The sequence below is a fragment of the Chiloscyllium punctatum genome, chromosome 6 (genome assembly GCF_047496795.1).
Source record: "Chiloscyllium punctatum isolate Juve2018m chromosome 6, sChiPun1.3, whole genome shotgun sequence".
Classification (NCBI taxonomy): domain Eukaryota; kingdom Metazoa; phylum Chordata; class Chondrichthyes; order Orectolobiformes; family Hemiscylliidae; genus Chiloscyllium; species Chiloscyllium punctatum.
In genome coordinates this window covers 109439407-109464742 of record NC_092744.1, presented here as the reverse complement: position 1 = coordinate 109464742, position 25336 = coordinate 109439407, and the positions used below count along the sequence as shown (strand labels likewise).

The following is a 25336-nucleotide window of genomic DNA, read 5'->3' as shown; positions in this document are numbered from 1 at the left end:
TTCCAACAAGACGCATAGTCCGCCTCCTCTTGACTAAAAGGTTGTTTTTCATTCACATACAAATCTAAATACTGACAGACCCAATCCTCGTCCGAACTGTACTTTGGCCAGAAGACAGCCGGACGAAGGATTGGTTCTTTGGTCCATAATAAACAACAATATTTCATCATTTTCTTTTTATCTTTTTCCCTTGTACAAGTCTTACTTGTCCATTCCCGCAACATCCTCCCCAACGGACTTTCTGGAGGAATGTTAGCAGGGACTTTTTCTTCCTTTACTTTGTCACAGTTTGACTTACTCTGCCTACCCTCCATTTCTCAGGACCCTCGCCAGTCCCTCAGCGATTAAATACCCCTTTTCTCAGCCACCAAGGCAATACTTAAAAGTCAGGTTTCTTACCTTGGTCTGTGCACAGAGTTGCCTTGCCCCTTTCTGCTGTATTTTCTATCGACCTCCGTTCACTGTCTGATTCAGATGTCTCTCTTGTGGGATTCATACCAGTCACCCAAGGGAGCGGACCAAACTGGGACACGAGACCGCTCCTCAATCGGGAACGGGACATGTCTTCCCAGTGTCCAGGGCCAGCCACTCCCCCCAGCAATGGAAGAATATCCCGGATGAACCCCCAGTTTTGAGAAACAAAGCTCATGCACTTCAATAATTTCAGTCAGAGACAAGATCTGAAGCAATCAGTATTGTTTATGATACACTTGCAAGCGTGGTGCCTGCCGTAAGGCACCCAGAGTTTAGCAAGTCCATATCTTATATAGGATTCACTCCTCCCAACCCGGTGCCCATTACTGTTGTCTATCTCTTGCCGTATCCAGCCTTGTACATAACAAAGTAGAAGTCTTGCTTGGCTATTTCACCACATCCTGCTGCGGCCCATTGTTAGGTATATCCTCCTTCACTGCCATCTGTTTCCCTTGTAACATTCCCTCCCACTCCTCATCCATATTGAGCTCTATGACCCTATAATTGGGGTTTGTTTTTGTTTTTACAGAAGTGGGAAACAGATGCTTCGAACTACTGTTTGTACAGGCATATCTGGCTTAACCTCCACCCTCACAGCACCTTATCTATTTGTCTATAACATCTACCATTGTTTACAGGCATGTTTCATTCTTATATGCACATCTGAGATAATACAAAAACAATTATATATTTCCTTCACATAGTTTTCATTCTTGTTAACTCAGCTCTTGGTTGAAACAATTCTCCACTGGTGTGAGTGTATTTACCTTGCTCAAGTAATTATGATTGCAGAAGTAACAATACTTTACCTAAATCCCACTGTATACTCCTTGATTGACGGTCTCACTAGAGTCCACAAGACAGTGGAAAAGTTACACATTGCTGAGGCATGTTAGCGCAGGATTTTAAAAAAAATTTGAACAGCAGACACTATTGTGCTATGCTTGGTGTGAGTTCAAACCAGTATTGATATTCCCCTGAAAGCTGGTTTTAAATTATAGAATATTGCTGCATCAATGCAGGCCAAAATCCATCTTGTCCAGAATGTGTAATATTTTTAAAAAATAGATAATATGAAACAAGAAAAATGATTTTGGTGATGTGAAGAGATTTGTGTGTGGAACAAAAGTGTGTGCATTTGAAAAAGGAGCAGGTGACAACTTGTGTTGACAGGTGCTGAAACAAAGTGACAATTCACTGCATTCCCTCGAACCTTAATAACTTTGGGAAAGTTTATTGTCCTGACATTGTATCCCAATTCTTGGGGGAAGCTGCGATGAACCATGCATCGTTGAATGAGACTGAACAAAGATCACATAGTTATAACTGAGGACTGAATTTTAAATGTTGTGAGCAGAAAATAATTGCACCAGTATATTAACTGCACCAAGTCTGGTGAATTAATCAGTCTGGATTCGGCTTCCTCTGTCTGTCTCCCCAATAACTACTGCAGTCCTTCTGCTGAAAGAAGCAAGACCTTGCAGTTTGATTGTTTGCTGACTACACATTGGAGGATTGAGGTTAGACTTGGCAAGGGTCCAAATTAAAGCTACTATCTGTAATCAGAGACAGTGGGATTGCATTTGAAACAAAAATGTGGACTTTCTTTAGTGTCACAAAACTCGTCCATTTTTATCTGAAAGCTGTTCCTTGGCTCAAGGAGACTCTGTCCTTGATTTTTTGTTGGAGGTGGAGGGGGGGGGGGGTGCAGGTTCTGATCAGTCTGGTGTGGTACAGAGATAAAAAGGATTTGAAGAGGCCTTTTGTTGACATGTAAACAGATGAGCCTTCAGGCCAAAGTGATCGTGCTTGACAACTCACCAACATAATCAAAGGGCAGTGGTCAGCTCTTTAGCTGAGCTAAGCTGAACAGGTTTGCAAAGTTCAACAGGGAGTTGTGTAGAAACTCTCTTTTCTGCCCTCCAACTTTAGCTTGAAGCATTGATACTGGTGTTTAACATTGGAACTGATGTACTCGGAACAGCATAATTACGTCGAGCTGGATAGGTGGGGTTCTGTAGGGGTTCTTTGTTCTTTGTGTAATTTTGTGAGTAATGATTGTGCCTGTTCAAAATCTAGTCAGCAACCGAGCTATTTTATTCCAGGTAATTTTCACTGTACACTTATCGAAACAAACTGCAATGTTATGCTCTGGGCTGCCTGCTTAAGAATGTTGTGAGTGGTCTAATAGTCCACATTAGTCATTTCAATGTTAATGTAGTTGTAGTTCCTTATGTTTTAAACAACTTTATAATAGTCTGAGCTTAACAGTTCCAGTAAAAAATATCAAAAGGTATGCAATATTTATTGGATTATGTTAGTTACTGGAAGTATTTATTTAAAGTCACAATTATTTCCTTAGCTTTTAAGATGATGTATATTCCCATTTAAAGGAAGATGATACTTTGCTGTGAAGTGAAGGCTGAATCTGCTGTGATCATTTTGAGTCTGGCCATTTGCAGAGAAACACCTTTAAATTTAATCTCAAAGGAGCACTTTATTGTTTGAGGGCTTGGACTTCGGAGTAACCTAACTAAGATGTCACTGAGCAACTTCCCACTTGGTATATCGAGCAAAACATGAGGGAAATTCAACAGACCAGTTGACGAGAGATGGGCATATAGGTGACAGTCTTTAACCATTGTAACAATAAATTCAGAACTTGGTCAATCTCAGATTACGATGTATGATGTTATGTCATAAATAGATTAGATTCCCGACAGTGTGGAAACAATCCACACCGACCCTCCGGAGAGTAACCCACCCAGGCCAATTTCCCTCTGACTAATGTACCGAACACTACGGGCAATTGAGCATGACCAATCCACCTGACCTACACATCTTTGGACTGTGGGAGGAAACCGGAGCACCCGGAGGAAACCCACGCAGACACAGGGTGAATGTGCAAACACCACACAGACAGTCTCCTGACTGAGCCAGCACACCACCCAAGTGTTTTAACAAAAACAGAAACAGTAAAACACTTCCTGAGAATTGATGCTGTCTTCCATCCTGTTTAACTAATAAAATGTATTGTTGTTGGAGTGAGGTCAATGGAAAATAAAGACCATGAAAGCATAGGAAGGGTTAAAGCATGAAGACCACTGGGAATCTGTGATCTGTGGAAGGCAGGGGCAGGATGGGATAACCATAGTGGAACATTCTGACACCCATTAGCAGAGTAAGGTTAAGGCTGAAGGGTCACTATGGCCAGATGAGATAACACTAGGAATAAAGCAAGTTTCTCTGGTAAGTGTTATTCTGACAGGATTGGGACCGGAAATATTTGGGACATGACATTAAAATATCTAACTAATAGTTAGTCGAGTCAGCTTGAGACAGGAGACTATTGTAATAGATGGAATAGCTAAATATCTATCATGACAGGTTAGTCTGCAATGGAAGATCACTGCAGCAGAGTTCGCAATAAATATCTAATCATGACATTCGAATAACATCAAGTAGAATGTACAACTAAAGAGGTAATGGGAACTAACATCACTGGTTTATTGTGGAGCTGGAGTGAGATACTTTGATTAAGATAGTTGGTCATGCTGACAAGCTCACAGAAACATGATCAAAAATTATATAAAAATCCACGGACCCTGAGGTTCGGGGGCATTCGAGAATCTGCTTTCTCAGTGTCACAGTTTTTTGTTTGCAAATAAAAGACTTATTTCTTGAAGAACTCTCTGCGTCTCCTGGTGGTTCTCTATAGTTTCTCCACAACACTACCTGACCCAGTAATGCAGGGCCCTGGTCTCTGTCTCCGTTTCTCTCTCTCAGTCTCTCACTTATGCACGCACGAACGCGCACACAGTTACTGAGGGACAGTGAATGACAGAATAATAGAAGCATTTTCAAATATTAAAGCTCCATTAAACAATCCTGGGATGGGTTGATGGGGACAGTGTAGGGGGAGCTTTACTCTGTATCTAACCCTGTTCCGACCCTACCCTGGGAAGGGTTGATGGTGATACAGAAAAGGGAGCTTTACTGTGTATCTAACCCCATCCTGTCCCTGCCCTGGGAGGGGTTGATAGGGAAAGTGCAGGAGGATCGTTATTTTGGAACATAGGAACAGGAGGAGGCCATTCAGCCCCTCGAGCCTGTTCCATCATTCAATGGGATCATGACTAATCTGTGGCCTAACTCCACATTCCTTCCTTTGGCCCATATCCCTCAATATCTTCACTGAATAAACATGTATCTCTCTCTGATTTAACCTCAACGACTGATCCAGCATCCACTGCTGTTTGTGGAAGAGAGTCCCAAACCTCTCCCACCCTGTGTGTGTCAAAGTGCTTCCTACCATCTCTCCAGAACACTCTGGGCCCTCATTCTCAGACTCTGCTCCCTCTTGGTCTAGAATCTCCAACCTGTGGGAATCGTTGATCTTGATTGATCCTGTCTCATTCTGTTTATTCCTTGAAGGCATTGATCAGATCACCCCTTAGCTTTCTCAATTCTGGAGGAAAACGGCCTCATTTGTCCAGTCTCCCCTCAGAATGTAATCCCTGAGCTCCAGGATCATTCTTGTAAACCTCCCTCTCTGTACTCCAACCTGATACCCACACACTTGCTGACACTGAACTCCATCTAACACAGCTTTGCCCATTCACCCAATCTATCGATATCCCTTTGTAATGTTAAGGTACCATCTGCACTGTCTACAATGCTGCCTAACTTTGTATCTCACCCCATGCTGTCCCGATCCTGTGTGTGTTTGATAGGAACAGTGCAGAGGGATCTATACTCTGTATCTAACCCCATGCTGCACATGTGCTGGGAGTATTCGATGCAGACAGTGTGGAGGGAGATTTACTCTGTATCTAGCCCCATGTTGTCCCTATCCTGGGAATGAATATACCATTGGCTCAGAGACAGGAGACATGATAGAGATGAATGAGACTTTCAGACTGGAGGGAGCTCCAGGCACATACAAGTTGGGAACTGTTTTCAGTAAAAGGTAATTGATTCCAGGTCACTGCAGAGTGTAAGAATCTGATGGTGTTCCCTCACTATCCCCCTCCAATCCCTGGGAAGATCTGCTCCCACACCATGTTCCATCCTAACTGCTGACTATGTTAGATACATTAATACATTGGGGATGGACGGGGGTGATTTTAAACCTGGGATCTTGCTGTGTAACCTGCCTTCAAAATGCTCTCACATTCCCTTACAAGTAATCTTTTCCTTCTTTTATCCCGATGAACTTTTGTTGGGAAAGCTGCAACGTGAAGATCCAAAATGTTCAGGCCGAGGGAAGCCTTGGCCAAGCTCCAGAGGGAGACGTGGTTCTGAGGCCTGGTTGACAGGCTGCACCCCGTGGGGGCCGACATGGATTGTCTGTTTATTTACCCCAAGGTTTAATCTCCTCTGGGGTTCCCGGGTTTTAGGGGCATCTGGTTAACTGGCTACTGTCAGATTGCGGCCCTGTCATTTTTAAAGCAGGTTTGAAGCCTGGTGTTAAAGTATGTCATTTACATAAATGATTTGGATGCGAGCATAAGAGGTACAGTTAGTAGGTTTGCAGATGACACCAAAATTGGAGGTGTAGTGAACAGTGAACAGGGTTACCTCAGATTACAACAGGATCTGGACCAGATGGGCCAATGGGCTGAGAAGTGGCAGATGGAGATTAATTCAGATAAATGTGAGGCGCTACATTTTGGGAAAGCAAATCTTAGCAGGACTTATACACTTAATGGTAAGGTCCTAGGGAGTGTTGCTGAACAAAGAGACCATGGAGTCCAGGTGCATACCTCCTTGAAAGTGAAGTCGCAGGTAGGTAGAATAGTGAAGAAGGTGTTTGGTATGCTTTCCTTTATTGGTCAGAGTATTGAGTACAGGAGTTGGGAGGTCATGTTGCAGCTGTACAGGACATTGGTTAGGCCACTGTTGGAATATTGCGTGCAGTTCTGGTCTCCTTCCAATCGGAAAGATGTTGTGAAACTTGAAAGGGTTGAAAGATTTACAAGGATGTTGCCAGGGTTGGAGGATTTGAGCTACAGGGAGAGGCTGAACAGGCTGGGGCTGTTTTCCCTGGAGCATCGGAGGCTGAGGGATGACCTTATAGAGGTTTACAAAATTATGAGGAGCATGGATAGGATAAATAGACATAGTATTTTCCCTGGGGTCGGGGAGTCCAAAACTAGAGGGCATAGGTTTAGGGTGAGAGGGGAAAGATATAAAAGAGACCTAAGGGGCAACATTTTCACGCAGAGGGTGGTACGTGTATGGAATGAGCTGCCAGAGGAAGTGGTGGAGGCTGGTACAATTGCAACATTGAAAAGGCATTTGGATGGGTATATGAATAGGAAGGGTTTGGAGGGATATGGGCCGGGTGATGGCAGGTGGGACTAGATTGGGTTGGGATATCTGGTCGGTATGGACGGGTTGGACCGAAGGGTCTGTTTCCGTTCTGTACATCTCTTTGACTCTATGTCCATCCCCAGGATCTGAGAGGGGGAATTAAAACCCAAATGATGTGACACTCTCTAAAGTCTTGTCATAATGTCAGAGTAATATTGGTTACAGAGAGGGTAGGGTGAGAAAATACAACAGTGAGAGAAAGAGAGTGAGAGAGAGATTTGAAAAATTGAGAGAGCAGGGGAAACAGAAGGGGAGAGAGAGGGAGAGGTGTGTTGAGATTGTGAAATTCTGCAATGTTTGATTCTGGGGTGACAGGAAATAATTAAACTGAAGCAGCATCACAGAGGGGGGAAATGATCAGAGTAATTAGCTGCTGCTGCATTGTTGCATGTGGGATCTTGCTGTGCACCAGCTGCCCCAATGCCGTCATTGCAAGCAGTGAGTGTTTTAATCAGGTAACCTGGTATCTCAAAGTTTCTCCAAAGCTTTGGAATGAAAACTCAGCTCATCACCCGATATGTTTGTGTTTGGATGTCGCTGGGAAATTGTCTGTGTCACAGAGAGAGGGGGAAACCTGGGATCTTGCTGTGCTATCTCTCTGTAATAATTTTCCTCCTTTGCTTTTCAATGAATGCTGTCTCTTTCCTCCCAAGGGATCTTGCTGGCCACTTGAAGATTCAAAGAGAGAAACTTTGGGATCAGGAGACCTTTGAACAAGAGCTTTCTCCAGAGGGGACACGGGCCTGAGGCCTGAGGCCTAGTCGACAGGCTGCACCCCGTGGGGGCCCACGTGAGTTGTGTGTTAATTTACCCCGAGGTTTAATCTCCTCTGGGGGACCCTGGGTTTTAGGGGCCTCTGGGTAACTGGCTCCTGTCAGATTGCAGCCCTGTCGTTTTTAAACAGATTTGAAGCCTGGAGTTAAAGTAACTGGGGCCCTGGGATTTGACACAAACACATCAATCCCCAGTGAGTGTCTGACAGACAGGACTCCCCAAGGAGGGAAGTAAAACCTTAAATGAGAAACTTTCTCCAAAGACTTCTTCTAATATCAGAATAATGCTACATGTGGGATCTTGCTGTGTCTCAAACTACCTGCAGAGTGGCCTACGTTGCAACCAGGGTGACCAAATGTGATAATCGCACAGAAAAGACACAGGTTCGCCAATTCCCCAGGTATCTGGGAGGGGATCTCTCTCTCTCTCGGTCTTTCTTTGGTTGATTTTTCAAACAAATAAAACCGTCCCACACACAGAAATCCACAGCCTCCTGTCGGATGTAAAGTGGGATTTGAGCACATTCTGGAGCACAAAGGGGACTACCCTGTGGGATCGCACTGTGCATCAATAGCCCACCCTGAGACTTGTCGTCATTTTAATGGGGAGGGGTGTGGAGGACAGGATGTGGGATTCCAGGCAGGGAGAGACAGACAGAGAGAGACTCATGATCAGAAACTGCATTTGGAAAGTGATGGTATTATTGGGATCTTGCTGTGTGAAAATTACATGGGGGGCATTTTGCTTGTGGAGTGGTTGATATGGGGAGGGGTTGTTGCTGGGGGATGGCACTAGTTCTCGCAGGGGGTAAAGATGAGGAAATACCCCAGGTATGCCACACCCAGCTTCCTGTTGGATCTTGCTGTGTGCCCCTCAGCCTGCAGATTGCCCCTTACACATCACAGGAGTCTGTCCAAAGAGCCCAGGCTCCGTTTGCTGATGGTCTGATAGTGGGTGGGGTGTATCATCCCTCCTTTCCCCAGCCCAGACCCCCACCACCTCTCCTCCCCCTCCCTCCACAATGTGATAGTGAGGGGGCTAATGTCTACAGGACAGGGCAGGGAGATGGGAACACACTTTAAATGGGAGGGAGGGAGGGGAGGGGAGGGCATTTCAATCAGAACGGAGGGGGAATGGAGAGAGACACAGAGACACAAATCCATTCTCGAGAACAAGAGGAATCTAAGCAGAGATGGAGAGGGGGATAGGGACAGGGAGAGAGAGGTGGGGGAGAAGAGAGAGAATGAGAGAGGGAAACAGATGGGAAGGAGTGAAGGAGAAAGAGAGACAGTGTGAGGGAAGGAGGGAGAGAGGGAGAGAAGCAGCTGGAGGGGGCAGGTTAAACACGGAGGGAGGGACAAGATCCAGGCTCTGAGACCAACTCCCTTCCATCGAGTCTCAGAATATAAACCCTTGGGGTGGGGTTGGGGGTCTCAGTCAGAAAGCATTGACCCCCTGGGTCCCAGTGAAATCTGTTCCCATTCTCTGGGTTTAAAATCAGGGGGAAGTGCTGATAAAATGGGGAGCTTTGGGAAGTCACTCAGTGATGGGATTTTGTTTGTTTTTCTTGTTTTTTGATTCAAAAGATCTTGGCTCGGATTTAATCAACTTCCATCTCCCTGTCTCCCTCCCTCACACCGCCAACCCTGGGATTTTCTCTCTTTCTGTGTCTGTCTCCATTTCTCTGTCCCTAATCTTGTTTGTGTTCTCTCCCCACCTCGGTCTCTGTCCCTCTCTCTATCTGTCTGTATGCCCCCAGCCCTCCCTCCCTGTCCTCCTGTCCCGAAGGGAGATTTGGACTCAGTATCGTGTGGTATTGCACGTATCATAAACACAGTGGGATCTTGCTGTTCCCTGGGACTCCTGTTGTTGTCAAAACTGTGGGTGTGGGTGGGGGGAAAGAAAGCCCCTTTCTCAGGGTGGAGTGGGGCAGGGGGAAGCCTGGGGACTGGGATCTTGCTGTGCATGAAGACACACACAGTCGAATGGCCGGTAAGTCTCTGCACATACTCCCTGTGCTCCCCCCCCAGCCCAGGGCCTGGGACACAGTGAGGGGTGGGGGTGGTGAGGGAGGGTGGGGGAATTGTACACAATGGAGACACAGAGGGGGCTTTTATACAGAGATAGGGGAGTATGGGCAGAGGGGACAGTGGGGTGGGTAGGGAGTAAATGAAGGTACACAGGGGGAGAGGGGCAATTAGATTGGGGAAGGAGGGGAAAATAGGGGGGGCTGGAAAATTCCAGGGGGGTGGAAAATTGTGGGTGTGGTCACAAATTAGCCGAAGATGGGGGGCTGTGGGGTTACAGAGGAAGGGGGTGGTAAATGTAGGGGAAACAGAATATTGGGGGGCAATATTTGGTGGGGGTGTGGATTGGAAAGGGAAATAAATGGGGATGGGCTGGAAACCCCCCCGAAGTGGGGGAGAGACTGAACATGGGGGTATTGGGAATTCTGGTCAGGAATATAATTGGCGGGGGGGGGGGGGGCAGCACAATAGAGTGAAAATGTGATGGGGGGGAGGTTTATGTAAAGTCCCTGTCTCAGGGAGTGAGGGGCAGTGAAGCAGTCCCTCAAAAGGTCACTGAGTGTCTGCACGTACTCACTGTGTCCCCCCAACATAAAGGGGTGGGTGGGGGAGGGGGTGCTGCCAAATTAGGAACAGACATAACATCCAGGGGTGGGGACAAAACTTTGGGAGGGCAAATAATTAGGGGGAATCCATATGGAAAACTAGGGAGCAGGGGGTGTCAGGTAAAACCCCTTTGAGTGAGATTGGGGCATGGGGTGGGGGGGGGTAGGAAGAAGTGACGAAATTGCTGGAGAGTGGGATCTTCCTCTGCCAATCCACGGTCAGTCAAAAGGCCAGTGAGTGTCTGCACATGCTCACTGTGTGGGGAGGCGGTGGGCTATCAGTGAGGAGCGGTCTCTGCCAGAACGGGGACTCAGTCACGGGCCATTCAGGGGCAAATCCCAGGGGGGCAGGACACTGGGCCGTTAATAGAAGGGGGGATAGACACGATGGGCTGAATATCCTCCTCCTGGACTGTGAGGTGTCAGGGATTCTGGTCTCAGTCAGTCCCCACAGGCTCCTGTACCCCCTGGACGGGTATTGGGGGAGGTCCATGAGGAGGGTATATCGGACACAGAGGGGCTTTTATATACGTAGGGGGACGTTCAGAGGGCAGGAACAAGGAGGGAAAGGGGGCCAGAGAAAGACGGATGGGCCAAAAAACAGAATGGAAAGGGAGTGGAACAACGGAGAGAGGGACCGACAGGAGAGGGAGGGAGTGGGGAGGGAGGTAGAGGGAATGGGGAGGGAGGATGAGGGAATGGGAGGATGGGGAGGGAGAGGGAGGGTGAGGGAAGACCAAGGGGGGAGAGAGGACGAGGGGGAAGGAGGACGAAGGGTGAGGGAGGACGAAGAGGGGAGGGAGGGGGAGGGAGGACGAAGAGGGGAGGGAGGGGGAGGGAGGACGAAGGGGGGAGGGAGGGGGAGGGAGGACGAAGGGGGGAGGGAGGGGGAGGGAGGACGAAGGGGAGAGGGAGGGGGAGGAAGGATGGGGGGAGGGGGAGGGATGATGGGGTGGGAGGGGGAGAGATGATGGGGTGGAAGTGGGAGAGAGGATGGGGTGGGAGGGGGAGGAGGGAGAGGGGGAGGGGGAGGGAGGATGGGGTGGGAGGGGGATTGAGGGTGAGGGGGAAGGAGGATAGGGTGGGAGGGTGAGGGGGAGGGAGGACGAAGGGGTGGAACATGTCAGGGTGGGGGAAATGAGGGCGAAGGGGGTGAGGACAGGTAGAGGGTCCCACCTGGTTGGACAATGGGAGGAATGAATCCAGTTGGTGGGAGAGAGCAGGGGAAGGGAGGGGGAGGGAGGTTATTTGAAATTGGAGAACTCCGTGTTGAATCCTCTGGGCTGGAGGTTTCCCAGGAGGGGGATGAGATGTTGTTCCTCCAATTTGAGGTGTGGTTCGTTGTGGTAATGCAGGAGGTCGAGGATGGTCATGTTGGGGGGGAAGTGAACTGGGCGGTGACTGGGGGGTCTGGTCAGCCCCTCTGGGCCCGGTGTGATGCTCAGTGAACCGTTCCCTAAGTTTCCATTGGGTCTTCCTGATGTCGAGAAGCCCACACCGGGAGCACCTGATGCTGGAAACACAGTTGGAGGAGAGGCAGGTGAACCTCTGTCTCCCCTGGAAGAAGGGGTTGGGGGCCCGGGATGGAGCTGAGGGGGCTGGGGGTGTAACAGCAGGGTTTGTATCTTTTCCAGTGACAGGGGAAGGTACCTGGGGGTTTGGGGGGTGAGAGTGATACAAACCCAAGGAGTGTCAAAGGGAACGGTCCTTGTGGAAGGCAGAGAGGGGTGGGGGAAGGGAAGAGGGTCTTGCTGGGAAAGCAAATTCCTGATCCCAAAACAAAGGTCCCATTGATTCCGAGCTCTGGTCCTGGATTATAACACTGACCAGGGCAGGGGGGTGTGTTTTGACATTGGGACAGGGGCTAGGGAGATGCTCACTGCAGAATCCTCCCCATTCACCTGGTTCTGGTTGTTATCTCAGTGTTCGGGTTATTCCAGTTATATTCAGGGAGAACCCTCAGGATTTGATGGGAACGGGTCAGGACGGGTGGGGACAGAGGGGGACAGGTGGGGTCAGGTGGGGACAGGTGATTCTGATGGGGACAGATGTGGACTGGTGGGAATGGAGGGGGAAGGAGTGGGACTGGTGATGACAGATGGGGACTGACAGGAACTGATAGGGACAGATGGGGACAGATGATTCAGTTGGCGACTGGTGGTGAGATGATGACTAATGGCGACAGAGGAGACTGGTGGGAACAGATGGGAGCCGAGGGGGACTGAATGGGAATAATGGCGACAGATGATGACTGGTGGCGACAGATGGGGAGAGATTGGGACTGGTTGCAACAGATGGGGAGAGTGGGGGGGTGGAGAGAGTGAGGGGGGGGGAAGAGTGAGAGGGGGGAAAAGAGAGGGATTGGTGGCGACTGACAGGGACAGAGAGGGACTGATGAGGATAGAATGGGAATAATGGGGACTGGTGGGGACAGAGGGAGACTGCAGGGACTGGTGGGGCCAGATGGGGAGAGAAGGGGACAGAGGGAGACAGATGGTTCTTGTGGCAACTGATGGGGAGAGAAGGAGACAGGAGGGGGACAAATTGTTCTGATAGGGACTGGTAGGGGCACATGGGGAATGGGGGGACTGATGGGACTGATCGGGGACTGGTGGGGAAAAATGGAGACTGGTGGGGGATTGGTGGGGACACATTGGGACTGGTGGGACTTGTGGGGACACGGAGGCTGGTGGGGTCTGATGATTCTGATGGGGTCAGATGCGGATTGGTGGGGACACAGGACAGAGGGGAACAGAGCGGAACAGGTGGGGACTGGGGGAACCGGTGGGGAAAGATGGGGACTGGACAAGGGACGAACGGTAGTGGGTGGGGACTGAATTAAACAGATGAGGTCTGCTGGGGAATGATGGGGACAGAAGGGGGCAGGTGAGGGGTGGGGGGGGTTCGATGGGGACGGGGGAGACGGTGGGAGGAGGGGTGATGATGGGGGGGACAATTAGGGGAGGGGGAACAATGGAGGCTGAGGAATGATGGGGAGCGAGGGGATGATTGGGAGGGGCAGATAATGGGGGGGGCGACGGGGGGTGGAAGGCGATGGGGGGGGAAGGAGACGGGGGGGAAGGAGACGGGGGGGGAAGGAGACGGGGGGGGAAGGAGACGGGGTGGAAGGAGACGGGGGGGGAAGGAGACGGGGGGGAAGGAGACGGGGGGGAAGGAGACGGGGGGGAAGGAGACGGGGGGGGAAGGAGACGGGGGGGGGAAGGAGACGGGGGGGGGAAGGAGACGGGGGGGAAGGAGACGGGGGGGGAAGGAGACGGGGGGGAAGGAGACGGGGGGGGAAGGAGACGGGGGGGAAGGAGACGGGGGGGGAAGGAGACGGGGGGAGAAGGAGACGGGGGGGAGGAGACGGGGGGGGAAGGAGACGGGGGGGGAAGGAGACGGGGGGGGAAGGAGACGGGGGGGAAGGAGACGGGGGGGGAAGGAGACGGGGGGGGAAGGAGACGGGGGGGGAAGGAGACGGGGGGGGGAAGGAGACGGGGGGGGAAGGAGACGGGGGGGGAAGGAGACGGGGGGGGAAGGAGATGGGGGGAAGGAGACGGGGGGGGGAAGGAGACGGGGGGAAGGAGACGGGGGGGAAGGAGACGGGGGGGAAGGAGACGGGGGGGAAGGAGACGGGGGGGGAAGGAGACGGGGGGAAGGAGACGGGGGGAAGGAGACGGGGGGGAAGGAGACGGGGGGGAAGGAGACGGGGGGGAGAAGGAGACGGGGGGGAAGGAGACGGGGGGAAGGAGACGGGGGGGAAGGAGACGGGGGGGAAGGAGATGGGGGGGAAGGAGATGGGGGGGAAGGAGACGGTGGGGGGAGAGATTAGGGCGGAAGAGGGCGGTTTGGAATGACTGAACAAAGTACAGTAAGAGGCAGGTTTGGGAGGGAAGGTTTAAAGTGAGTGGAGGAGGTGACAGTGATAGAGAGGTTTAGAGTGTTTGGAGGAGGTGACAGTGGTAGGGAGGGTTGGAGTATATGGAGGAGGAGACAGTGATAGGGAGGGTTGGAGTGTTTGGAGGAGGTGACAGTGGTAGGGAGGGTTGGAGTATATGGAGGAGGAGACAGTGATAGGGAGGGTTGGAGTGGTTGGAGGAGGTGACAGTGATAGAGATGGATAGAGTGATTCGAGGAGGTGACAGTGATACGGAGGGAGGGAGTATATTGAGGAGGTTACACTGAGAGGGAGGGTTGATGTTACTGGAGGAGTTGACAGTAATAGGGAGTGTTGGAGTGTTTGGAGGAGTTGACAGTAATAGGGAGGGATGGAGTGATTGGAGGAAGTGACAGTGATGGGGAGGGTTGGAGTATATTGAGGAGGTTACACTGAGAGGGAGGATTGATGTTACTGGTGGAGGTGACAGTGATAGGGAGGGTTGGAGTGTGTGGAGGAGGGTGACAGTGATAGGGAGGGTTGGAGTGTTTGGAGGAGGTGACAGTGATTGGGAGGGTTGGAGTGTGTGGAGGAGGTGACAGTGATAGGGAGGGTTGGAGTGTTTGGAGGAGGTGACAGGGATAGGGAGGGATGGAGTGTGTGGAGGAGGTGACAGTGATAGGGAGGGTTGGAGTGTTTGGAGGAGGTGACAGTGATAGGGTGGGTTGGAGTGTGTGGGGGGAGGTGACAGCGATAGGGAGGGTTGGAGTGTGTGGAGGAGGTGACAGTGATAGGGAGGGTTGGAGTGTGTGGAGGAGGTGACAGTGATCTGGAGGTTTGGAGTGTTTGGAGGAGGTGACAGTGATAAGGAGGGATGGAGTGTTTGGAGGAGGTGACAGTGATAGGGAGGGATGGAGTGTGTGCAGGAGGTGACAGTGATAGGGAGGGATGGAGTGTTTGGAGGAGGTGACAGTGATAGGGAGGGTTGGAGTGTCCGGAGGAGGTGACAGTGATAGGGAGGGTTGGAGTGTTTGGAGGAGGTGACTGTGATAGGGAGGGATGGAGTGTTTGGAGGAGGTGACAGCGATAGGGAGGGTTGCAGTGTTTGGAGGAGGTGACAGTGATAGGGAGGGTTGGAGTGTCCGGAGGAGGTGACAGTGATAGGTAGGGTTGGAGTGTTTGGAGGAGGTGACAGTGACAGGGAGGGATGGAGTGTTTGGAGGAGGTGACAGCGATAGGGAGGGTTGGAGTGTTTGGAGGAGGTGACAGTGATAGGGAGGGTTGGAGTGTTTGGGGGAGATGACAGTGATAGGGAGGGTTGGAGTGGTTGGAGGAGGTGACAGTGATAGGGAGGGTTGGAATGTTTGGAGGAGGTGACAGTGATAGGGAGGGATGGAGTGTTTGGAGGAGGTGACAGTGATAGGGAGGGTTGGAGTGTTTGGAGGAGGTGACAGTGATAGGGAGGGTTGGAGTGTTTGGAGGAGGTGACAGTGATAGGGAGGGTTGGAGTGTTTGGAGGAGGTGACAGTGATAGGGAGGGTTGGAGTGTTTGGAGGAGGTGACAGTGATAGGGAGGGTTGGAGTGTTTGGAGGAGGTGACAGTGATAGGGAGGGATCGAGTGTGTGGAGGAGGTGACAGTGATAGGGAGGGTTGGAGTGTTTGGAGGAGGTGACAGTGATAGGGAGGGTTGGAGTGTTTGGAGGAGGTGACAGTGATAGGGAGGGATGGAGTGTTTGGAGGAGGTGACAGTGATAGGGAGGGTTGGAGTGTTTTGAGGAGGTGACAGTGATAGGGAGGGTTGGCGTGTTTGTAGGAGGTGACAGTGATAGGGAGGGATGGAGTGTTTGGAGGAGGTGACAGTGATAGGGAGGGTTGGAGTGTGTGGAGGAGTTGACAGTGATAGGGAGGGTTGGGGTGTTTGGAGGAGGTGACAGTGATAGGGAGGGTTGGAGTGTTTGGAGGAGGTGACAGTGATAGGGATGGTTGGAGTGTTTGGAGGAGGTGACAGTGATAGGGAGGGATGGAGTGTTTGGAGGAGGTGACAGTGATAGGGAGGGTTGGAGTGTTTGGAGGAGGTGACAGTGATAGGGAGGGATGGAGTGTTTGGAGGAGGTGACAGGGATAGGGAGGGATGGAGTTTTTGGAGGAGGTAACAGTGATAGGGAGGGTTGGAGTGTGTGGAGGAGGTGACAGGGATAGGGAGGGATGGAGTGTGTGGAGGAGGTGATAGTGATAGGGAGGGTTGGAGTGTTTGGAGGAGGTGACAGTGATAGGGAGGGATGGAGTGTTTGGAGGAGGTGACAGTGATAGGGAGGGTTGGAGTGTTTGGAGGAGGTGACAGTGATAGGGATGGTTGGAGTGTTTGGAGGAGGTGACAGTGATAGGGAGGGATGGAGTGTTTGGAGGAGGTGACAGTGATAGGGAGGGTTGGAGTGTTTGGAGGAGGTGACAGTGATAGGGAGGGATCGAGTGTGTGGGGGGAGGTGACAGCGATAGGGAGGTTTGGAGTGTGTGGAGGAGGTGACAGTGATAGGGAGGGATGGAGCGTCTGGAAGAGGTGACTGTGATAGGGATGGTTGGAGTGTTTGGAGGAGGTGACAGTGATAGGGAGGGATGGAGTGTTTGGAGGAGGTGACAGTGATAGGGAGGGTTGGAGTGTGTGGAGGAGGTGACAGTGATAGTGAGGGATGGAGCGTCTGGAGGAGGTGACAGTGATAGGGAGGGTTGGAGTGTCTGGAGGAGGTGACAGTGATAGGGAGGGATCGAGTGTGTGGGGGGGCGGTGACAGTGATAGGGAGGGTTGGAGTGTTTGGAGGAGGTGACAGTGATAGGGAAGGATGGAGTGTTTGGAGGAGGTGACAGTGATAGGGAGGGTTGTAGTGTTTGGAGGAGGTGACAGTGATAGGGAGGGTTGGAGTGTGTGGAGGAGGTGACAGTGATAGGGAGGGATGGAGCGTCTGGAGGAGGTGACAGTGGTAGGGAGGGTTGGAGTGTTAGGAGGTGGTGACAGTGATAGGGAGGGTTGGAGTGTTTGGAGGAGGTGACAGTGGTAGGGAGGGTTGGAGTGTTAGGAGGTGGTGACAGTGATAGGGAGGGTTGGAGTGTTTGGAGGAGGTGACAGTGAGAGGGAGGGTTGGCGTGTTTGGAGGAGGTGACAGTGACAGTGGGGTTTGAGTGTCCGGAGGAGGTGACAGGGATAGGGAGGGTTGGAGTGTTTGGAGGAGGTGACAGTGAGAGGGAGGGTTGGCGTGTTTGGAGGAGGTGACAGTGACAGTGGGGTTTGAGTGTCCGGAGGAGGTGACAGTGATAGGGAGGGATGGAGTGTGTGGAGGAGGTGACAGTGATAGGGAGGGTTCGAGTGTGTGGAGGAGGTGACAGTGATAGGGATGGAGTGTATGTAGGAAGTGACAGTGATAGGGAGGGTTGGGTTGTTTGGAGGAGGTGACTGTGGTAGGGAAGGTTTGGAGTGACTGGAGGAGGTGACAGTGGTAGGGAGGTTTGGAGTGACTGGAGGAAGTGACAGTGATAGGGAGGGTTGGAGTGACTGGAGGAAGTGACAGTGATAGGGAGGGTTGGAGTGTGTGGAGGAGGTGACAGCGATAGGGAGGGATGGAGTGATTCGAGGAGGTGACAGAGATACGGAGGGTTGGAGTGATTCGAGGAGGTGACAGAGATACGGAGGGTTGGAGTATATGGAGGAGGTTACAGTGAGAGGGAGGGTTGATGTTACTGGAGGAGTGGACAGTGATAGGGAGGGTTGGAGTGTTTGGAGGAGGTGACAGTGATAGGGAGGGTTGGAGTGTTTGGAGGAGGTGACAGTGATAGGGAGGGTTGGAGTGTGTGGAGGAGGTGACAGTAATAGGGAGGGTTGGCGTGTTTGGAGGAGGTGACAGTAATAGGGAGGGTTGGCGTGTTTGGAGGAGGTGACAGTAATAGGGAGGGTTGGCGTGTGTGGAGGAGGTGACAGTGATAGGGAGGGTTGGAGTGTGTGGAGGAGGTGACAGTGGTAGGGAGGGTTGGAGCGTCTGGAGGAGGTGACAGTGATAGGGAGGGTTGGAGTGTTAGGAGGTTGTGACAGTGATAGGGAGGGTTGGAGTGTTTGGAGGAGGTGACAGTGATAGGGAGGGTTGGAGTGTGTGGAGGAGGTGACAGTGATAGGGAGGGATGGAGCGTCTGGAGGAGGTGACAGTGATAGGGAAGGTTGGAGTGTCCGGAGGAGGTGCCAGTGATAGGGAGGGTTGGAGTGTTTGGAGGAAGTGACAGTGATAGGGAGGGTTGGAGTGTGTGGAGGAGGTGACAGTGATAGGGAGGGTTGGAGTGTTTGGGGGAGGTGACAGTGATAGGGAGGGTTGGAGTGTGTGGAGGAGGTGACAGTGATAGGGAGCGATGGAGCGTCTGGAGGAGGTGACAGTGATAGGGAAGGTTGGAGTGTTTGGAGGAGGTGACAGTGATAGGGAGGGATGGAGCGTCTGGAGGAGGTGACAGTGATAGGGAAGGTTGGAGTGTGTGGAGGAGGTGACAGTGATAGGGAGGGATGGAGCGTCTGGAGGAGGTGACAGTGATAGGGAGGGTTGGAGTGTGTGGAGGAGGTGACAGTGATAGGGAGGGATGGAGCGTCTGGAGGAGGTGACAGTGATAGGGAGGGTTGGAGTGTGTGGAGGAGGTGACAGTGATAGGGAAGGTTACACTGTCTGGAGGAGGTGACAGTGATCGGGAGGGTTGGAGGTTTGGAGGAGGTGACAGTAATAGGGAGGGTTGGAGTGGTTGGAGGAGGTGACAGTGATAGGGAGGGTTGGATTGTTTGGAGGAGGCGACAGTGATAGTGGGGTTTGAGTGTTTGGAGGAGGCGACAGTGATAGGGATGGAGTGTTTTTAGGAAGTGACAGTGATAGGGAAGGTTACAGTGTCTGGAGGAGTTGACAGTGGTAGGGAGGGTTGGAGTATACAGAGAAGGTGATAGTGAATGGGAGGGTTGGAGTGTCTGGAGGAGGTGACAGTGATAGGGAGGATTGGCCTGTTTGGAGGAAGTGACAGTGATAGGGAGGGATGGAGTATTTGGAGGTGGTGACAGTGATAGGGAGGGATGGATTATCTGGAGGAGGTGACAGTGAGAGGGAGGGATGGAGTGATTCGAGAAGGTGACAGCGATATTGAGGGTTGGAGTATATTGAGGAGGTTACAGTGAGAGGGAGGGTTGATGTTACTGGAGGAGTGGTCAGTGATAGGGAGGGTTGGAGTGGTTGGAGGAGGTGACAGTGATAGGGAGGGTTGGAGTGTTTGGCGGAGGTGACTGGGATAGGGAGGTTTGGTGCGGTTGGCAGAGGTGAGAGTGATAGGGAAGTTTGGTGTGTCTGGAGGAGGTGACAGTCATAGGGTGGGTTGGAATGTCTGGAGGAGGTGACAGTGATAGGGATGGAGTATATGGAGGAGGTGTCAGTGATAGGGATGGTTGGAGTGTTTGGAGGAGGTGACAGTGATAGGGAGGGTTGGAGTGTTTGGAGGAGGTGACAGTGATAGGGAGGGTTGGAGTGTTTGGAGGAGGTGACAGTGATAGGGAGGGTTGGAGTGTTTGGAGGAGGTGACAGTGATAGGGAGGGTTGGAGTGTTTGGAGGAGGTGACAGTGATAGGGAGGGTTGGAGTGTTTGGAGGAGGTGACAGTGATAGGGAGGGTTGGAGTGTTTGGAGGAGGTGACAGTGATAGGGAGGGATCGAGTGTGTGGAGGAGGTGACAGTGATATGGAGGGATGGAGTGTTTGGAGGAGGTGACAGTGATAGGGAGGGTTGGAGTGTTTTGAGGAGGTGACAGTGATAGGGAGGGTTGGCGTGTTTGGAGGAGGTGACAGTGATAGGGAGGGATGGAGTGTTTGGAGGAGGTGACAGTGATAGGGAGGGATGGAGTGTTTGGAGGAGGTGACAGTGATAGGGAGGGATGGAGAGTTTGGAGGAGGTGACAGTGATAGGGAGGGATGGAGTGTTTGGAGGAGGTGACAGTGATAGGGAAGGTTGGAGTGTTTGGAGGAGGTGACAGGGATAGGGAGGGATGGAGTGTTTGGAGGAGGTGACAGTGATAGGGAAGGTTGGAGTGTTTGGAGGAGGTGACAGGGATAGGGAGGGATGGAGTGTTTGGAGGAGGTGACAGTGATAGGGAGGATGGAGTGTTTGGAGGAGGTGACAGTGATAGGGAGGGTTGGAGTGTCTGGAGGAGGTGACAGTGATAGGGAGGGATCGAGTGGGTGGAGGAGGTGACAGGGATAGGGAGGGATGGAGTGATTGGAGGAGGTAACAGTGATAGGGAGGGTTGGAGTGTGTGGAGGAGGTGACAGGGATAGGGAGGGATGGAGTGTTTGGAGGAGGTGACAGTGATAGGGAGGGTTGGAGTGTTTGGAGGAGGTGACAGTGATAGGGATGGTTGGAGTGTTTGGAGGAGGTGACAGTGATAGGGAGGGTTGGAGTGTTTGGAGGAGGTGACAGTGATAGGGAGGGATGGAGTGTTTGGAGGAGGTGACAGTGATAGGGAGGGTTGGAGTGTGTGGAGGAGGTGACAGTGATAGGGAGGGTTGGAGTGTGTGGAGGAGGTGACAGGGATAGGGAGGGATGGAGTGTGTGGAGGAGGTGACAGTGATAGGGAGGGATGGAGTGTGTGGAAGAGGTGACAGTGATAGGGAGGGATGGAGCGTCTGGAGGAGGTGACAGTGATAGGGAAGGTTGGAGTGTTTGGAGGAGGTGACAGTGATAGGGAGGGTTGGAGTGTCTGGAGGAGGTGACAGTGATTGGGAGGGATCGAGTGTGTGGGGGGGCGGTGACAGTGATAGGGAGGGTTGGAGTGTTTGGAGGAGGTGACAGTGATAGGGAAGGATGGAGTGTTTGGAGGAGGTGACAGTGATAGGGAGGGTTGTAGTGTTTGGAGGAGGTGACAGTGATAGGGAGGGTTGGAGTGTGTGGAGGAGGTCACAGTGATAGGGAGGGATGGAGCGTCTGGAGGAGGTGACAGTGGTAGGGAGGGTTGGAGTGTTAGGAGATGGTGACAGTAATAGGGAGGGTTGGAGTGTTTGGAGGAGGTGACAGTGGTAGGGAGGGTTGGAGTGTTAGGAGGTGGTGACAGTGATAGGGAGGGTTGGAGTGTTTGGAGGAGGTGACAGTGAGAGGGAGGGTTGGCGTGTTTGGAGGAGGTGACAGTGACAGTGGGGTTTGAGTGTCCGGAGGAGGTGACAGGGATAGGGAGGGTTGGAGTGTTTGGAGGAGGTGACAGTGAGAGGGAGGGTTGGCGTGTTTGGAGGAGGTGACAGTGACAGTGGGGTTTGAGTGTCCGGAGGAGGTGACAGTGATAGGGAGGGATGGAGTGTGTGGAGGAGGTGACAGTGATAGGGAGGGTTCGAGTGTGTGGAGGAGGTGACAGTGATAGGGATGGAGTGTATGTAGGAAGTGACAGTGATAGGGAGGTTTGGGTTGTTTGGAGGAGGTGACTGTGGTAGGGAGGGTTGGAGTGACTGGAGGAGGTGACAGTGGTAGGGAGGGTTGGAGTGACTGGAGGAAGTGACAGTGATAGGGAGGGTTGGAGTGACTGGAGGAAGTGACAGTGATAGGGAGGGTTGGAGTGTGTGGAGGAGGTGACAGCGATAGGGAGGGATGGAGTGATTCGAGGAGGTGACAGAGATACGGAGGGTTGGAGTGATTCGAGGAGGTGACAGAGATACGGAGGGTTGGAGTATATGGAGGAGGTTACAGTGAGAGGGAGGGTTGATGTTACTGGAGGAGTGGACAGTGATAGGGAGGGTTGGAGTGTTTGGAGGAGGTGACAGTGATAGGGAGGGTTGGAGTGTTTGGAGGAGGTGACAGTGATAGGGAGGGTTGGAGTGTGTGGAGGAGGTGACAGTAATAGGGAGGGTTGGCGTGTTTGGAGGAGGTGACAGTAATAGGGAGGGTTGGCGTGTTTGGAGGAGGTGACAGTAATAGGGAGGGTTGGCGTGTGTGGAGGAGGTGACAGTGATAGGGAGGGTTGGAGTGTGTGGAGGAGGTGACAGTGGTAGGGAGGGTTGGAGCGTCTGGAGGAGGTGACAGTGATAGGGAGGGTTGGAGTGTTAGGAGGTTGTGACAGTGATAGGGAGGGTTGGAGTGTTTGGAGGAGGTGACAGTGATAGGGAGGGTTGGAGTGTGTGGAGGAGGTGACAGTGATAGGGAGGGATGGAGCGTCTGGAGGAGGTGAGAGTGATAGGGAAGGTTGGAGTGTTTGGAGGAGGTGACAGTGATAGGGAGGGATGGAGCGTCTGGAGGAGGTGACAGTGATAGGGAGGGTTGGAGTGTGTGGAGGAGGTGACAGTGATAGGGAGGGATGGAGCGTCTGGAGGAGGTGACAGTGATAGGGAGGGTTGGAGTGTGTGGAGGAGGTGACAGTGATAGGGAAGGTTACACTGTCTGAGGAGGTGACAGTAATAGGGAGGGTTGGAGTGGTTGGAGGAGGTGACAGTGATAGGGAGGGTTGGATTGTTTGGAGGAGGCGACAGTGATAGTGGGGTTTGAGTGTTTGGAGGAGGCGACAGTGATAGGGATGGAGTGTTTTTAGGAAGTGACAGTGATAGGGAAGGTTACAGTGTCTGGAGGAGGTGACAGTGGTAGGGAGGGTTGGAGTATACAGAGAAGGTGATAGTGAATGGGAGGGTTGGAGTGTCTGGAGGAGGTGACAGTGATAGGGAGGATTGACCTGTTTGGAGGAAGTGACAGTGATAGGGAGGGATGGAGTATTTGGAGGTGGTGACAGTGATAGGGAGGGATGGATTATCTGGAGGAGGTGACAGTGAGAGGGAGGGATGGAGTGATTCGAGAAGGTGACAGCGATATTGAGGTTGGAGTATATTGAGGAGGTTACAGTGAGAGGGAGGGTTGATGTTACTGGAGGAGTGGTCAGTGATAGGGAGGGTTGGAGTGGTTGGAGGAGGTGACAGTGATAGGGAGGGTTGGAGTGTTTGGCGGAGGTGACAGGGATAGGGAGGTTTGGTGCGGTTGGCAGAGGTGAGAGTGATAGGGAAGTTTGGTGTGTCTGGAGGAGGTGACAGTCATAGGGTGGGTTGGAATGTCTGGAGGAGGTGACAGTGATAGGGATGGAGTATATGGAGGAGGTGTCAGTGATAGGGATGGTTGGAGTGTTTGGAGGAGGTGACAGTGATAGGGAGGGTTGGAGTGTTTGGAGGAGGTGACAGTGATAGGGAGGGTTGGAGTGTTTGGAGGAGGTGACAGTGATAGGGAAGGATGGAGTGTTTGGAGGAGGTGACAGTGATAGGGAGGGTTGGAGTGTTTGGAGGAGGTGACAGTGATAGGGAGGGTTGGAGTGTCTGGGGGAGGTGACAGTGATAGGGAGGGATGGAGTGTTTGGTGGAGGTGACAGTGATAGGGAGGGTTGGAGTGGTTGGAGGAGGTGACAGTGATAGGGAGGGTTGGAGTGTTTGGAGGAGGTGACAGTGATAGGGAGGGTTGGAGTGTCTGGGGGAGGTGACAGTGATAGGGAGTGATGGAGTGTGTGGAGGAGGTGACAGTGATAGGGAGGGTTGGAGTGTTTGGAGGAGGTGACAGTGCTTGGGAGGGTTGGAGTGTTTGGAGGAGGTGACAGTGATAGGGAGGGTTGGAGTGTCTGGGGGAGGTGACAGTGATAGGGAGGGATGGAGTGTTTGGTGGAGGTGACAGTAATAGGGAAGGTTGCAGTGGCTGGAGGAGTTTAAACAGATCGGGACGGCTGTGATGTTCCCCCAAGGTTAAATACATAGGGAGGGCTGTTCAGACAGTAGAATATGAAAGCCTCTGGAGGAGGCTGGGTGGTATGAGCAGGGAAGGGAATAGTGTGTGTGAGAGGGAGCATAAAGTGAGTCTGAGTGAGGGAGGCCACACATACGAGTGGAATAAATTAACAGCATATACCTCAGGGACCTGCAGTGATGAAACCCTCATTTGAACATGACTGGAAGAATAACAGTAAACTGTCACAGAAAGTCAAAACACTCATTATTAAAGGTAGTGCAGGTTGGACAATGGCAAAGAGATTGTCATGAAGGACAGGGATGAAACAGAATAATGCATGGGTATGCATTCAGATCCACAGTAAGGGGATCATACCAGGGCCTATCCAATGAACCACAGCAAAACAAGTTTACAATTGAATTATAGATGAATGTTCAAAAACATTCACCTCTGAATCAATGTGATTGTACTTCAATGTAAACTCCCTGGCTGAAGCTTGTAGCTGAGAAGTTAGCACAGGACTGGCATCAAACACTTCGTTTTCATGAATTCCACTTCTCTGTAAAATGAGATGACAAAAGAAACATGTTGAGAGACATTCAGAATAAACCAGCCCTTGGCTTGAGTGTTAAATATCCACCTATTGAAGGAGTTTCCAAAATCTACCACCATCAGTTGAGGACGGGAATTGATCAAATGATTTGAGAGAATTAGTATTTTAATGACAAGGTTATGTTGTGGAGATGACCTGAGAGATTTGATAGATGCTTCAAATTTTAAGATATTTATCTAACCGCTAATTGTGTTCTTCCAAAGATTATTTGGATAGCAGAAGATTGGAATACAGGAAAGAGAAACTTATTAATGAACAGAATTAATCTTCTGTGTTATTCTCCTCAATGGCGGAGTACCTACCCAGCATTCCCCGCGATGTTGAATACCCTCTATACTCACTACAGGCGAGGGCGGCGCAGCCGCAGTGCCGGGTCTGTCTCCGTGGGAAACGGGAAGAGACGCGCTTTTCCAGACGGCAAGGCTGCAGGAGCTGGAGAGGGATTCGGACCGAGAATAAACCCTTCCAGAGAGAAGCGAGCACCTTGAAAAATAACGTGTGGTTAAATGTTTTGCAATTTCGAGGTGAAAATCCGCCATCTTGGCCGGGACCGTGGACGCATGCGCACACTGATGTTTGACGTCACGGGGCGGGGCCTGAGGGTGATTCATGCAGATGCTGAAAATCTGAGACTGGAGTCACAGAAATGTCCAACATGGAAACAGACCCTTCGGCCCAACCCGTCCATACCGACCAGATATCCCAACCCAATCTAGTCCCACCTACCAGCACCCGGCCCATATCCCTCCAAACTTTCCTATTCATATACACATCCAAATGTCTTTTAAATGTTGTAATTGTACCAGCCTCCACCACTTCCTCTGGCAGCTCATTCCATACACGTACCACCCTCTGTGTGAAAA

The 25336-nt window shown here is 51.6% G+C and overlaps 1 long non-coding RNA gene across 1 annotated transcript in view; it reads right to left on the bottom strand.

Annotated features, from left to right (window-relative positions):
* Nucleotides 1-25012, bottom strand: part of LOC140478540 (uncharacterized) — a 31191-nt gene extending 6179 nt beyond the window's left edge. The window contains exons 1-2 of the long non-coding RNA XR_011960799.1: nt 24815-25012; nt 24309-24419 (exon numbers count right to left, since the gene is read on the bottom strand). This is a non-coding gene — a long non-coding RNA (uncharacterized lncRNA). The remainder of the gene's footprint in view (nt 1-24308; nt 24420-24814) is intronic.
* Between the last annotated feature and the right edge of the window lie 324 nt (nt 25013-25336).